This window comes from Gobio gobio (genome assembly GCF_949357685.1).
Source record: "Gobio gobio genome assembly, chromosome: 1".
Taxonomy (NCBI): Eukaryota; Metazoa; Chordata; class Actinopteri; order Cypriniformes; family Gobionidae; genus Gobio; species Gobio gobio.
In genome coordinates, this window is record NC_137097.1 from 721,371 (window position 1) to 737,658 (window position 16,288).

Here is a 16,288-nt window from a genome sequence, read left to right on the forward strand (position 1 = left end):
GTAGCTGCTCTGCTACTCTACACGCTAATCTTAAAATTTGTACATCTAGCAAATATCTATGCACTTCAGCAGTCTCATAATAATAGATATTTAAATAAAATCAACGACAATTGTGAAAAAGCTGTTCATAAACAAACAAACATGATCAATTGCTTCTCTGAATATGGATAGTATGCGTTTACTATCACCTTCCAAACTGCACGTCGGTATTACCGAAGAAAATTGAAAGGAACATTGTGTAAACAACAATACAATAATGCTGTGATAATTACCATCTGTTTACTTTTGTCCCTGGACATTCACCAGTTCCCTGGTCCAACTATTGTAACAGATGAGGGGATTGTTGACAATTCCATCCGCAACTCTACCTCTACTCAGGTATGTAGACCAGGCTACTCATGTTTTGAAACTAGACAGCAAATTCATACTGTGTGCCGTGTGCTCTCTCCGAGCTCCATGGAGGGTCCTAAGATAATGGCCCAGCTGAGTTTTGATGTCGATCTGGCTCGGTCGATGGGCGCTGCGTCTGGCGAGCGTCCGCAGCAAAACTCATGGAGGTGAGAGCTGTCGTTGCCATCGGAGATCCTGAGCAGGCCTACCCCGGAGGATCTAGCGCCCGATTGGCAGGGTCGATCCGTTGGCCTGGAGGTGCAGACTGACGGTCATCCACCGGTAGACTCCCGGACGGTAGAACCTTCGTTGGTGGGAATTCACTCAACAACTACACATTCTCAGGTCGCGGTTGGCGGCAGGGACTGTATGCCCGTAAGTTCAAGTGACACACAGTTGAACAATAATCTTCAGGTACATAGGCAAGTGCATACTAAGAAGCATGCAGCGGTGAACAGAGCAATACAAAAGAATAGGAAATTAAAAGTTTTTCAAACTGTATATAATTCTAGAATTCTTTGGGACCCGAATGTAAAACCAAAGTGTATATTAGGTGGACACCTAAATAAAAGAAGCTTAAAAACAAAAATTGATCAGATAAATCATATATTATTATAATACAATTTGGACTTTCTGATTTTATCAGAAACCTGGCTTCACGGCAGTTCTCTATCAGCTGCTTTATATGTCCCGGGTTATGATATTCACAGAAAGGATCGAACTAAAATGAAAGGAGGTGGAGTTATGGTTTATGTGAAAGACACTGTCCGTTGTAATGAAATTCTATGGCAAAATCCTACTGATCTAGAATGTATAGGCTTAAACATGATTTTATCATCTCAGATGTCTTTTACACTTATAGTTATTTATCGATACACCTGCTATAAATAATAGTTTTTATGATGAATTTAAGAAGGTATTATGTCTGTAAATTTAAGAAGGAATTTATTGTTATGGGTGATAATTTAAATTGTGAAGACAAATCTATAAGGAAGAAGCTTAAGCAAATCACTGATGGTTTTAATTTGACCCAACTGATCAAAGGTCCTACACGAATAACAAAGAGTACTAGTACTCAGATTGACCTAATATTTAGTAATAGACCAGATAGAATTATAAAGTCATATAATATGATAACGGGACTGTCTGACCATAATATGGTGCTTATATCTAGAAAATTAACTAGCAAGTGATTTAATACACATGCCAGTAATAAGGAATTCTTCGGTATTCCAAAAAATAAGCATGACAATTTTAAAGTAGTAATAAAAAATAAGAATTGGGAAGATTTATTATCTAATTCAGACCCAGAAATGGCTGGTCAAAGTTTCACAGAAACATTACAATCCACAATTAGTGATTTTTCAATCAAGATGAAATGTAAGTACAAGAAACGGTCCCTCCCCTGGGTGAACGATAATATTAAACAATTAATGAAAGAACGGGATGATGCTTTAAAATTAGCTTCAAGATCAAAGAGGGACCACGATAGAAATACATTTGTAATGTTAAGAAATAAGGTAGTAAGAGTATTGAGGAAAGCAAAGGCAGTTCCCTTTCAGTCGGTCACGTTCGACGTACGTCGGAACTGACCGACGAATTGGGATCTGATCTCAGAGACCAATCTACTTCGAGTGTATTAAAAACGAGCCAATGGAGATTGGCATGCGATCCACGCATTCCACGCACCGCCCCGCAGCGCGGGTATAAATAAGGAAGTGGAATGCTTGATCATTGCCTTTTTTTTCGGAGCCGAACAGCGTCATTGCTGTGTCTACGAAGAGTGTTATTCGAGTCTCGTGAGAAGGATTGCTGTTCCAGTGCGGGTGTGACGGCGCTTTTCAGCGGGTGGCCGCTTCAGAGGAGATAAAGAGCTGGTTTTGTTGGTTGGCTGGGCGTTTCCATTTCTGAGTGCTCACGCAGGCTTGCACTATCTGAACTGCGTGAGCCGCGGTCATCTCCCTGAGTGCTTCAGCACTGAAAGAGCGGTTTTCCTTTTCTAAAAGAGCAACACGGTTTGACCCTGCGTCTTTTTCAAGATGTCATTCAAACCGTGTGTTTCTGGATGCGGTTGTTTCCTGTCCTCATTTGACGGCCACGATCTCTCTCACATATAAACATGTGTGATTGCGTTCGTGGGTGATCCATGCTCTCTCAGGAGAGCATGGTCACGTCGGCGCGTTGTTCGTCTCACCTTTCTCGTAAGGGCTCGAGCGTTCAGCGCGCCGTGTGCCGTCGAGCGCCGGCTGACAGCGGGGGTTGCCACGGCAACCCAGCGCGTCACTCGGCACTCTCTAGATGCGCGGTCCAGACTATGAAACCTCAAATGGGGTTGAGTCCCTTTCCTTATTCCCTGATCTAGTTTCTTTTCTGGTGCATCAGAAAAGGACTACTTTAGTTAATAAGCTTTGGTGGACCTGAGGATTACAGTGGGGCATCCCCGCCGGGTACATCTCTTCGGGCCCCCACTCCTCTATCGCATCATGAGCATGCCGAGACTTTGTTCGTGGGTGGTTCATGTTCTCTCATGAGAACATGACCACGTCGGTGCGGTGTTCGTCTTGCCTTTTCATAGGGCTTGAGCGTTCAGCGCACCGTGTGCCGTCGAGTTTGACGGCCACGTTCACTGTTTCACATGCCTGCTGGTAGCTTACAGATGGGATTGCTGGTCCTTTTAAAACAAGGAGACCTAATGTTTCATTTGTGGCTCTGGCAGAGGACAGATGTCAATTGCTGCATCGGAGAGAGGGCTGTTATGCACTGGAAATGATGATGCTGAGTTTCCCACTATAATGGTGTGTGCTTTTGCTGAATCAGATTCAGAGTTGGCAGCCATGCTTTCCCGGGTGGCTGAGGCGTAGTGCAACGCTTAAATCGCCTTGCCTACCCCTGTGCCTTTTTTCCCGGATGGGCATTGGAAAAATGAGCAGTATGGAACTATTTGGTGTCAAAATATGGAACACCAAAAGGGCCAAAATCTGTATAAATTTTTCCCTCTCTCACTACCCTCTGTCCTGCATGTACGAGGGTAGTCCCGACCCAGGGGTTATGCAGGAACTGCGTGCGGTGGTGGACCTCGCTCTCTGGGCGACGGAAGTCACTGCACGCTCCCTGGGTCAGGCGATGTCCACACTAGTGGTCCAGGAACCTGGGGCTAAACCTGGCAGATATGCGTGAGTCCGACTAAGTTCGGTTCCTTAACGCCCCTGTCTGTCAGGCTGGCCTCTTCGGCGACGCCGTCGAGTACTTTGCCCAGCAGTTCTTGATGGCCTAGAAGCAGACAGAGGTGGTTTAAAAAAAATAAAAAAATCCTAATTCGCAGCACCTCTGCCTGCTTGTCGCCGAGGGCGCCCCCCCTGCGTCCACCTCTGCCCCTGCGAAACCCAGGCAGCAGCCTCCATCTGGGAGGCAGGGTGTCGGACGTAAGGGAGGCGCCCAACCCACTCAGGGCTTGCTAGTCTACAAGCAAGCGTAAGGGCAAGCGGCCCTGAGATGGGCAGCCCAGGGAGAACAGGAGCTGCTCCGAGGGAGTTGGTGTCCGCACCCCTCCCTCACCCCCCCGGAGGAGGACCGGGGGCCCTGACTGGTGTCAATACTCTGCCGCTGGCTCTCCGGAGTCCAGCGGTACCCACATTTTCAGAGCAGTTTCCTCTCTCCCTGGGCCCCAAGAGGGCCAGGTTGGCAGTGTGCGACGCCCCTTGGCCTTGTCACTTCTTTCCTCCCCTCCCTTCGCCAGGGGGCAGCAGTGTGGGCACCGAGAACGCCCCCGGGCCTTCTCACCCACACTCTGCCCCACCCTGGAATACTCAGACAACACTCCGGGCCGCCTCCGGGCCTCCCGAGTCGGGTCTGTCTATTCCGCCTCGCTGCCCCACCCCGGGTACGTCTGTGGTGCCGTTGGTCCCGCTTGTGCGGTCTCTGGGCTTCGGCCCCCAGGCCGTCTCGCTGGCTCATCCGTACCAACAGACTCGGCTACGCGATTCAGTTCGCTCACCGGCCTCCCAAGTACAAGGGCATCCTCTTCACCTCCGTGCGAAGCAGCGATGCTCAGGTCTTGCGGTCAGAGATCGATGTCCTACTGGCGAAGGACGCGGTCGAGCCGGTTCCTCCAGCCGATATGAAGGCGGGGTTCTACAGCCCCTACTTCATTGTACCCAAGAAAGGGGGTGGGTTACGGCCAATCTTGGACCTGCGTATCCTGAATCGGGCCCTGCACAAGCTCCCGTTCCGGATGCTAACGCAGAAACGCATCTTCGAATGCATCCGTCCCCAAGATTGGTTCGCAGCGATCGACCTGAAGGATGCGTACTTTCATGTCTCTATCCTTCCTCGACACAGACGTTCCTACGTTTTGCGTTCGAGGGGAAGGCATATCAGTACAAAGTCCTGCCCTTTGGGCTGTCCCTGTCGCCTCGCGTCTTCACGAAAGTCGCAGAGGCAGCCATTGTTCCGCTCAGAGAACGCGGCGTTCGTATCCTCAACTATCTCGACGACTGGCTCATACTCGCCCAGTCTCGGGAGCAGTTGTGCGAACACAGGGACATGGTGCTCAGTCACCTCAGCCTGTTGGGCCTTCGGGTCAACCGAGAGAAGAGCAAACTCTGTCCCACGCAGAGGATCTCTTATCTCGGTATGGAGCTGGATTCGGTCAGCCAGACTGCGCGCCTCACGGAAGAGCGGGTCCGGTCGGTGTTGAACTGCTTGAATTCGTTCAAGAACAGGACAGCGGTCCCACTGAAATTTTTTCAGAGGCTCCTGGGGCATATGGCATCTGCAGCCGCGGTTACGCCGCTCGGATTGCTTCATATGAGACCGCTTCAACACTGGCTCCATGGCCGAGTCCCGAGGTGGGCGTGGCAGAGCGGCCAGTACCGGGTCCCCGTGACTCCTTACTGCCGCCAAACTTTCAGCCCATGGTCCGACGCTTCGTTTCTCCGGGCCGGGGTGCCCTTAGAACAAGTGTCCAGGCATGCTGTGCTCTTCACGGATGCCTCCTCCATGGGCTAGGGGGCCACGTACAACGGGCATGCAGTTTCAGGTCTGTGGACGGGACCTCAATTGCATTGGCATATCAATTGCCTCGAGTTGTTAGCGGTACACTTGGCACTGCGCCGCCTCAAGGGGCCGCTACGTGGCAAGCATGTACTGGTCCGTACGGACAGCACTGCAGCCGTTGCGTACATCAACCGTCAGGGTGGTCTACGCTCCCGTTGCATGTTCCAACTCGCCCGCCACCTCCTCCTTTGGAGTCAGAAGCATCTGAGGTCGCTTCGTGCCATTCACATCCCAGGTGCGCTGAACCAGACAGCCGACGAGCTCTCTCGCCAGTCGACACCTCCGGGGGAGTGGCGACTCCATCCCCAGGCGGTCCAGCTGGTATGGGACCTCTTCGGAGCCGCACAGGTAGACCTGTTTGCCTCTCCGGACTCGACCCATTGCCAGTGGTACTATTCCCTGACCGGGGGCACCCTCGGCACGGATGCACTGGCGCACAGCTGGCCCCGGGACCTGCGCAAATATGCGTTTCCCCCAGTGAGCCTTCTTGCACAGACCCTGTGCAAGGTCAGGGAGGACGAGGAGCAGGTCTTGTTAGTTGCGCCCTACTGGCCCAACCGGACCTGGTTCCCAGAACTAACTCTCCTCGCGACAGCCCCTCCTTGGCCGATCCCCCTGAGGAGGGACCTTCTTTCTCAGGGACGGGGCACTCTATGGCACCCGCGTCCAGACCTCTGGAAACTCCATGTCTGGTCCCTGGACGGGACGCGGAGGTTCTAGGTGGTCTACCACAGGCAGTGGTGGACACCATCTCTTCTGCTAGAGCCCCCTCTACGAGGCGCCTCTACGCTTTGAAGTGGAACCTGTTCGTTGAATGGTGCTCTTCCCACCGGGAAGACCCCCGAAGGTGTTCGGTTAGTGTCGTGCTTTCTTTCCTGCAAGATGGGCTGGAGCGAAGGCTGTCTCCCTCCACCCTCAAAGTGTACGTCGCAGCAATAGCGGCGTATCACGACGCAGTCGAAGGTAAGTACATAGGAAAGCACGACTTAATCGTCAGGTTCCTCAGAGGTGCGAGGAGGCTAAATCCTCCTCGTCCAAACTCGTTACCCTCTTGGGACTTAGCTCTAGTGCTCAGAGCACTTCAGAGCCCTCCCTTTGAGCCTTTGCAGTCTGTGGAGCTTAAAATCCTGTCAATGAAGACAGTGCTTCTGACGGCATTGGCCTCCATCAAGAGGGTAGGGGACCTGCATGCACTTTCGGTCAACGAATCGTGCCTAGAATTCGGGCCGGCCAACTCTCACGTTGTCCTGAGACCCCGGCCTGGATACGTGCCCAAGGTTCCTACCACTCCCTTCCGGGACCAGGTAGTGAACCTGCAAGCGCTGCCCTCGGAGGAGGCAGACCCAGCCCAGGCTTTGTTATGTCCCGTCCGCGCTCTTCGCGCTTACGTCGACCGGACTCAAAGCTTTCGGACCTCAGAGCAACTCTTTGTCTGTTACGGAGGCCAGCAGAAGGGAAAGGCTGTCTCCAAGCAGAGGTTAGCCCACTGGATAGTGGATGCTATCGTCTTGGCTTACCAGTCCCAAGACGTGCCTTGCCCGTTCGGGTTGCGAGCACACTCAACAAGGAGTGTTGCTTCTTCCTGGGCGCTGGCTCAAGGCGCCTCGCTGACAGATATATGTAGAGCTGCGGGCTGGGCGACACCTAACACGTTCGCTAGATTCTATAGCCTCCGTGTAGAGCCGGTATCTTCCCGCATCCTCGCCCCCAGTGGCCAGTAGCGCTAAGTGCCCGTTCTAAGTGTCGGCTTGCAACGCCACTCCCGCCCTCTGGGCCGGATACGTGCGTCTATTTTCTCCAGTTGTGTTCCCCGGAAACGGCTAACCCTGTCGAGCTCCTCCGTCACCCCTGCGGTGCCAGACGTTGCGGCCGTCTGACGCCAGGCCTGCACCCGTATGCTTGTGAAACGTGTGTGTAGGCTGGGTTCCATATGTAGCGGTCCCCTCACGGCTACCCCATATGTGTATTCTTCCACGGTACCAGCTGCCCTACTCGGCTAGCCCCGTGTCTTTCCCTTGACAGAGCCCGCTCTGTCGTCTCTGGGCGTGTTCTTTCCCCCCTGGGACCAGGCTGGAACCACCCCAGAGACTGCCATATGTTGCACTACCCTGCCAGGTTAGTCCTTATGTGTATTCTGCCACCTAGCCTTCTACGAAGGACGTGGCTCCGCAGCGTACCATCTCCCGAGACGGGCACGCTTTCCCAGCGTTATCCAATAGTCACACTGAGTGGGTCTTGCAGAAACAGCAGTGACTGAACTCCCTGCTTGGAGCCCTGACTTCCGTACCATCTAAGACGGTCCAGTGCGCTCAAGCAGGACGCTGGAAGGGCCAGCGCCCTGGCGTTTTGGTAGGGATCCCAATTCGTCGGTCAGTTCCGACGTACGTCGAACGTGACCGACTGAAAGGGAACGTCTCGGTTACGTATGTAACCCTCGTTCCCTGAAGGAGGGAACGGAGACGTACGTCCCGTCGCCAGGTGCTGTGCTTCCGCTAGGGGGCCGAGTCACTAGTTCGGCTCCTCAGCAGAAAAAGGCAATGATCAAGCATTCCACTTCCTTATTTATACCCGCGCTGCGGGGCGGTGCGTGGAATGCGTGGATCGCATGCCAATCTCCATTGGCTCGTTTTTAATACACTCGAAGTAGATTGGTCTCTGAGATCAGATCCCAATTCATCGGTCAGTTCCGACGTACGTCTCCGTTCCCTCCTTCAGGGAACGAGGGTTACATACGTAACCGAGACGTTTTCTTTATCACAATCATTGAAAACGCTCATGGTAACTCAAAAACTATATGGGGTCAGATAAAAAAATTGACTGGTCAAAATAATAATAAAACAAGGCCAATTGAATTAAAGATTAATGATTCAATTTTACAGAGCCCTGTTGATGTGGCACAGCCTTTTAATCACTATTTTATTGAGTCAGTGGATACAATTGCTCAAAGTTTTAAAGCACACCAACCTTATTTCCAAACATGCAATGCTAGTGAGACAGCGCTGGTTTTAAGACCAATAACTAAGTGTGGCAGGGGGAATATATATATATATATATAGCTGGGCTTAGACCCAGACAAATAGCAGACTACGCCACGATGGGACTTACACCCAAAGATTTAATGGTTTTTCGCTAACAAGACACTCAGGTTCGTGCAAGGATCAGCCAGAGACAGTGGTCAAGTACAAAAATAATATTTTAATTTCTCTTTTTACTTTTTATAAAAATGTACAACCCATGGAGCCATACACTCCAGAGTCACTCCAAACATTCAAGATTTCACAACAAACATAGTACGAATTTCACAGAGAATAGAATGTAATTGACACCAAATCAAATAACAAACACAATATACTCTAATCACAATGTACACACACACACACACGAGGTGAAGCTAGGGCTGAAACTTACCAGTGGGAGGCTAGTGGCCCGAGCAATGATCGTCCATAACACAACACCCCACTCACACGTGATAAATTTCACACACACCGCAAGGGAAATAATCACATTTGGTGAACGCACCGCCACTGCACACACCAAGGGACCCACCACCACAAGGGGCACTGTTCCCACTGGCGGTCTTCAGCACCTAGACAAAAGACAAGCACGTGAAAATCAACCACAACCACACACAACAATTGCAAAACACTGTTAAACCCAAGATGGTACTAGGGTTAAAGATATGGATAGCAATTGAATCACAAAGCAAAATACAAATTAAACAAACAAACTATCATAGCCCAGCCAGCACAATGGGGCAAAAAATGCCGTCTGGCTTAACGATCTTTGATCGGGGTAGACAAAACAAATCAATAATCAACCCAAATGAATCAGAATAATACTCTTGTATATCAGCAGCAAACAAAAAGCCTCCCTACAAGAGTTTAAATAAACACACAAAACACTGAGCCTATAAAATATAGACCAAAATAATAACAGTTAATGGTGTCAGTCCATCCAACACTCCACACTTAAACCATGAAACTGGTCATATGATGCTGAATGAAACCAGTTCACGGTCTAACAGGAAGACCGAGCTCACCAGGAAGCTGCCGATTAATGTAAGCAAACCTCGGTTCCACTTATTCTAGGTCCCGGGTGAAAAAGGCAGCCACAGTTGTTGACATGATCCAATGATATACGTAAACAAATCGGAATAAAAAAGTAAGCAAAGCAGCAGGCGTTCGGCGCTGATGTCGCCCGCTGGCCGCTACACCCCGGCTATAAAGCCTCTCCTGAAATACAAAAAGTGTCTACTTGTAAACGCATCTCACCGTAACATTTATCTAATGATTATCGTAGTCACATACCTTTGTGAAACAGCATCCAGTCACGGCCCCAGGCTCTGGTCACCAATAACCGGGCACAACTTTAGCTGCTAACAGGGCTACTACAGCAACGGGGATTCTAAAATTAAAACATTCCCTATAAGCCCGTCATAAAGTTAAAAGAGTGGAAACAAAGAACCAGAGCTTTTCCTACCGGTAACGCTAGGATCGAATAGATGACCCAGGCAGACCAAGACAGACATCAGACAGATAGGCCGGCAGGTAAACAGGACAACAGTCGCGTGTCGATGACGTAACTTGTCAAACGAAAAGTCCCGATTTATATATAGGGACTCGACCATCGCGATTGGCTCACAGCACCGCAAATGAATTGCCATTTGGCCAGACAGCTGTAGCCTGCTACATAAGCTAGAGGTTGAAAGAGTAATCCTGTCGCTTAAGTCCTCAAGGGCTAAAGATATTTATGGTATGGATACATTTTTATTGAAACAAATTAGTTCTTCAATAGTTAACCCTCTAACACACATTATTAATACTTCATTGGATCATGGGATATTCCCTAATTCTTGGAAGCCGGCTGTTGTGGCTCCTATATTGAAGGGAGGTGACCCTCATTTAACTTGTAATTATAGGCCCATTAGTGTCCTACCTGCAATATCAAAGGTTTTTTAAAAACTGGTGGCCAAACAAATTATTGATCATCTTAATAATAGTTCTTTCCAATTACATCCGATGCAATTTGGTTTTAGGGTAAATCATTCAACAGAAACGGCTACATGTTACTTTACAGAAAAGGTAAAGGCATTAATGGATAAAGGTGGAGTGGTAGGGGCCGTATTTCTTGATTTAAAGAAAGCATTTGATACTGTAAACCACAATAACCTTTTGCATAAATTACTCAATTTAAATTTTTCGATTGACTTTGTACATTTAATTAAATCTTATCTATCTTCCCGTTCACAACTAGTAAAAATTTATAATTTTAAATCTAGTTCATTATGTCTGTCAACTGGTGTTCCACAAGGGTCCATACTGGACCCAGTTCTCTTTAGCATGTATATTAATGATTTACCCATGGTGTGTCAACAATGTAATATCCTCATGTATGCTGACGATACAGTCATTTTCACACATGGTAAAAACGCAGAAGAGGTTGCAAAAAAGTTGACAGATATTATGGCAAAAGTTACATCCTGGCTCAATCAGAATGACCTGAAATTAAATGTGTCAAAAACAGTCTGTATGTTCTTTTCTAAAGGACACAGTGCTGGTGTAAAACAGGATATTTTTATTTCGGGAAAGAGATTGGAAGTTGTTACAGAATATAAATACTTAGGGGTACATCTGGACTCCTGTTTTAGTTTTAAAAACCATATAAAAAAGGTTTGCAAAAAGGTTAAATTTAACTTGGTTAATTTTAGATTTATTAGAAATTCTTTATCAAATGAGGCTGCAAAGGTATATATTTCCCTCTATGATTGTTTCTCATATCACATATTGTTTGACAAGCTGGTCTAATACACATTCCATTGTTTTAAAACCATTAGAATTACTATACAAACAAGCACTTAAAATTTTTGATAAAAAAACAATTTCGTTGTCATATTTTAAATAAGAATAACTTGCTTATCTGGGAAAACCTTATTAAGTAAAATAAAATGTGTTTAATTCATAAGATAATGTATGGTTTAGCTCACAAATAAACACGTCCTGATTCACAAATACAAATCAGTGACTTGTACTTGAAAACCAGAATTTGAATGAATGTAAAGTGACTTGTTTGCAGTTGAAGATCATGTTCTGTTTGTAGATTGTGTCACATTTGTTTTCAGAATTCTGACACTATTGTTTCGCTGTTGTGACAAAATAATGCCATAATCATTGAAAATGAAGAGGCTATGAGTCAAAAATGCATATTACAATTTGTAAAGATCATTCTTTGTTCAGCAAGAATGCATATCCTGCATATCCATTTTTCCCCCTGTTTAGTTGTAAACCAAATAATACAAGATTTTATTTGCTCCCACTTTATATTGTGGCCCTAATACCTGTGAATTTACGTGGTAACTAGATACCTCAGCATCTAGATTAGTGTGCCTAGTAGTTAACCACTTCAATAATAAGTACACATCTGTTACAGGAATTATGTAACAACATTTTGTATTCCCCCAGGTTTTTCCACTTCCACACGCAGTCAATGCTGCAGTTATGAGTTTGGAATACACTGAAGCTTTATTGACATCATGATTCCTATGTAGAAAAACGACCTTTCTTTTTGTATTTCTCATGTCAGATGTACATTTCTCTTATGAGCAATCTAAGACTCATCTACGGCCACTTCTGTCTTGACTTCCAGCCAACTTTTCAACTAAAGACGTGGATAGGTGAGCTAATATATGCAAATGTAATGTAAATATTACAGGGAAAGTTCATGCAAAGCAGATTAAAACTGTAGGGATGCTCAATACCACAATTTTGGCTTCGGTACGGTAAAGCAAAGTGCTTCCTGTTTCAAAAGACATCGCACCTGCACTATAATAGCAATCTGTGCGCTCCGATTCTACACTTTTGCTGTCGTTTCGGGAGAGCTGACGGAAATCACTTGCCCACGTATTTTTAAACCTTGCCAATTTGAACATGCAAGCGATTTTATAGCATTTCGTAATACATGGGATGGGAGCTCTTTAAGAGTTTTCTTTGCGCTCATACCAACAACACACACAAGCCCAAAGAGCTTGCGCATTACAAATTGAGTTGTTTTTCCTTAGTCAAATTCACACAAAATTATGTAAAAAATTTCCATCTTTAGTGCCATAAACGCAGTCGGTTATGTCTTACGCGAATGTAAATAGTGCAATAGTATGCATTGTATGCAGTTTTATAAGCAAAGTAATGCCAAATTTCACGTCTAATCCTCTCTTTATTAATTAGTTTTGGGCGTGTTGACTGAGATTCAATCCGTGTATCATTCGTTCAGTCGATTTTTGATTTAATATTGAAAGTTGAAAAATGAGAAAACAGCTCGTTTTTAGTTTTTTTTAGAAAAACGAAATTTCGACTTGATTTTTCGTTTTTCGTTCAGAGGTTGAAAAATGAATAAACAGTTTGAATATTCGATTTCTACATGTGGGCGGGAATTATACGCCCCTTTCTGCTGATTGGTCAGCCGAATATCAAACTATTCCGTCCTCGGTTCTTCCTCAGTTCCGCACAGCAGAATAAAAGTCCTGCGCTTCTGCAGCTGACGGATTTTTAACGCGTTTATTGCAGCTACATTTCATATTTTTCTCATCAAACAACCAGACTTACGAATGGCTCGCCACAACCCGTCCCGGGGCGGGGCAGAGCCTAGACAGGGCTTTCTTCTGTGTAGACCAGCGGTTTAATCTAGGAAAGTGCAAGGGGTCTGTGAAATAATTTGCTATATCCTACTGTATTTTCCGGACTGTAAAGTCACGTTTTTTTAATCATGAAACATGCCGTGATTTATTCCAAAGTGACTTATATAATGCATTTAATGTCAAATAATCGAAATGTTGACTTTTTAAAGTAGGCGCGTCCAGTATTCACTGTATTATAGTTCATGTTTCTGATATGCGTCAGAGAGATGTTCATATGAGACCGAGACGCGCTAAAGCAGCGCATCCTGTTGGTTTCTTAATTTTTCAAAGGCATGACATTTTGTAGTAATTTTAAATGTACACAAATAAAATAAATATTTTACTGTTTCGAATGAGGAAAAAATTAAGTGATAGTGCCGGCGACTCGCGAGATCACATAATTCAGTTCTGGCATCGCACCTGAGACCAAACATATAAAAGTTTGGTTTAATTTAATTTGTCTGTTGTACAATATTAAGGCTGTGCAAGTCAGTAGGCAACTTGCTGTTATTCCAAACTCATACCTCTGCATGTGAAGATGCCGATTTAGCCTATACGCGTATGGGACTGGACTGAAATACAAAGCCTTCTTTACATAAATAGTATAATAGCATCCAAATGTGGAAACTTTGGACCGAATGAAAGATGCACGAGCGACGAGCCCAATGTCGATATGAATCAATTCAAATAAATTAATAGGCTTGGTGTTTAAGCTAAATGTTGTTTGTAATAAATGGCATAATATATAGACTATTTAATATAGGCTAGGCTTCTGTGTATTTTTCTTTTTATTATATGGCTACTTATATTTTTCATTCTTGTTGTTTTCTGAATAGGCTACCATTCATTTAAGGATTTGTCACTGATGGGAAGTAAAATAGCTTACACATAGCGTACGTGTTAATAGTGTTTATAATGTTAATGTTGTATTTTATTTACCGGTATTTTTCTGAATTTATGGCAATAATAAAATGCAGAATTTACTACAATGTAACGTTCACGTGTTTCTCTCTCAACATGACCCGACGTCATGTGAATTACACTCGGTGCGACTTTTCTGGCAAATACGGTCAATTATAAAATGTGCTTTATTATTACAAAATGCATATGATGCGTTATAGGCTATACACTGTGTTAATTATCCCCACCCACAATAACTTTGGGCTTAATCACTGTAATGTCCTGTTCGCATTTGCTCTTTTTATTTAGGCCTATTTATTTTTTAAAGCGGATGCAAATATATCGTCACAGAGCCTAATCCATAAATGCAACCTGTGCTATATATTCCAAGCGCTCTGAAGGCAAGGCAAGGCAAGTTTATTTGTATAGCACTGTTACGGCCATAACCAGCAAATAAGGCTCATTAATCAAATTAACTTAAACAGCTGATTCGGACCGAACACATGAGTCAATCACAGACACAAGGTAACGCTTCAAGACGCCATGTACGCCTTCAGGGTTTTTCCTGGGTCAAAAATGGTCTTTGGTGGTGGCTGACAGACATGGTCATCCATACACACACACACGCACGGTAAAAAAAAAAAAAACCCTACCCACTTGATCTGCAAGCGCAATACTGACAATAAATTTGAAATAAATTCAAAGAAAGTTTGTAACTTTTGCTTATCTTATTTTGATACCTTGATGTTTGTTTTTGTTCCTCATTTTTACACTATTTACTGATAATTGTTTTGGTAATCATATCAATATTAAAAAATAGTATTAAAAAAAATGAACAAATAGCCTAATTTTCTGCCATATACAATTTTCTGCCATATACAATCAGCTAGCTAACAACAGATTTGTTCTGGGTTCACCTCACTCCAGTCTAAACTAAATGATTTAGGCTATTTATTTTACTACACATTGTCCACATAAATAAGCTGAAAGACTGTTGATAATTAAAAATAATTCTTACTATCCACTCTTGCTAAATTGGGTAAGCACACTTGTGTTCTCATTTCAGGTGTTGTTCTGAGTAAATGATTAAACTGATTCGTGAGTTCACTGTTGGACAGATCTGGGGCACGTTCAACGCTCAAACCGGTGCGCAACGTTTTGCTACGGTTTCCGGTTGAACGTCATGTTTCCTGGAAACGGTGTGCAACGGATTTGAGATGCGTTTTATCTCGTTTGGTGGGTGTGTCAAATATGTCAGCCCAATCAGCAGCAACATGTATATAAACCCACAAAGAAACACCAATTAACCAAATAAAGAAAGGAGAACGGAAATGCTCCTAAGAGGCGAGGAGAGCGGCAGCCGTGATGTCAACAGGACACGAGATGAGAGAGACATTTCATGTCGCCGCCAACGCCCTTTTATCCGGTATCCCGGGTGACGTCATGTCTTTGTCACAAGTTGGGGGATTCCCCCGCCACCTATGGACTCAAAACGGTATAAGCACAGATACACGTAACAAGCACATTTCATACACAGTGGCAATTCAAAGTGCTTCACACAGAAATTAAATTAAAACATTCGTAAGCGAATTAAAACAGTTATAATAGGAATGAAAATAAATAAAAAATAAAGATGAAATCCCCTATCTGGGGTGGAAGAAAATGGAGAGTCAGGTTTACTTTAAAAATGTTTGTCAGGTAACTGTGCGTTTAGACAGTACCCTTACAGACAAATCTTCTTGGCCTCTGAAGGTATACTGGTTTGAGAAACAAACCGAAATGGCAAGTTATTACAGGCTTTAATGAAAATCTTTTGAGATCAATTTTAATAAAACATAAATCATAAAAAAAGAAGAGTATGTATTTTAATATCTGTTGTTCTCAGTTTTTTTCTGGTTGCAATGCATTATTCTTTCCTTTTTGCATTAGTGTTTAATATATATATAATTATATTTATTTATAATTATTTAATAATTAAAGGTAGGCTATGACAGCCGTCATATACTGCCAGCTGATGCAAAGAGGTGAATTGCACAGAAGAAAGCCCTGTCTAGGCTCTGCCCCGGGACGGGTTGTGGCGAGCCATTCGTTAGTCTGGTTGTTTGATGAGAAAAATATGAAATGTAGCTGCAATAAACGCGTTAAAAATCTGTTCAGCTGCAGAAGCGCAGGACTTTTATTCTGCTGTGCGGAACTGAGGAAGAACTGATGACGGAATAGTTTGATATTCGGCTGACCAATCAGCAGAAAGGGGCATATAATTCCTGCCCATGTGTA

The 16,288-nt window shown here is 45.0% G+C and overlaps 1 long non-coding RNA gene across 1 annotated transcript; it reads right to left on the reverse strand.

Annotated features, from left to right (window-relative positions):
- Positions 1-8,816: 8,816 nt before the first annotated feature.
- On the reverse strand, positions 8,817-10,094 carry LOC307124073. The gene is made up of 3 exons (XR_013816239.1): positions 9,925-10,094; positions 9,753-9,849; positions 8,817-9,031 (listed from the first exon to the last, which is right to left on the reverse strand). It is a non-coding gene; the product is annotated as an uncharacterized lncRNA (long non-coding RNA).
- Positions 10,095-16,288: the final 6,194 nt, after the last annotated feature.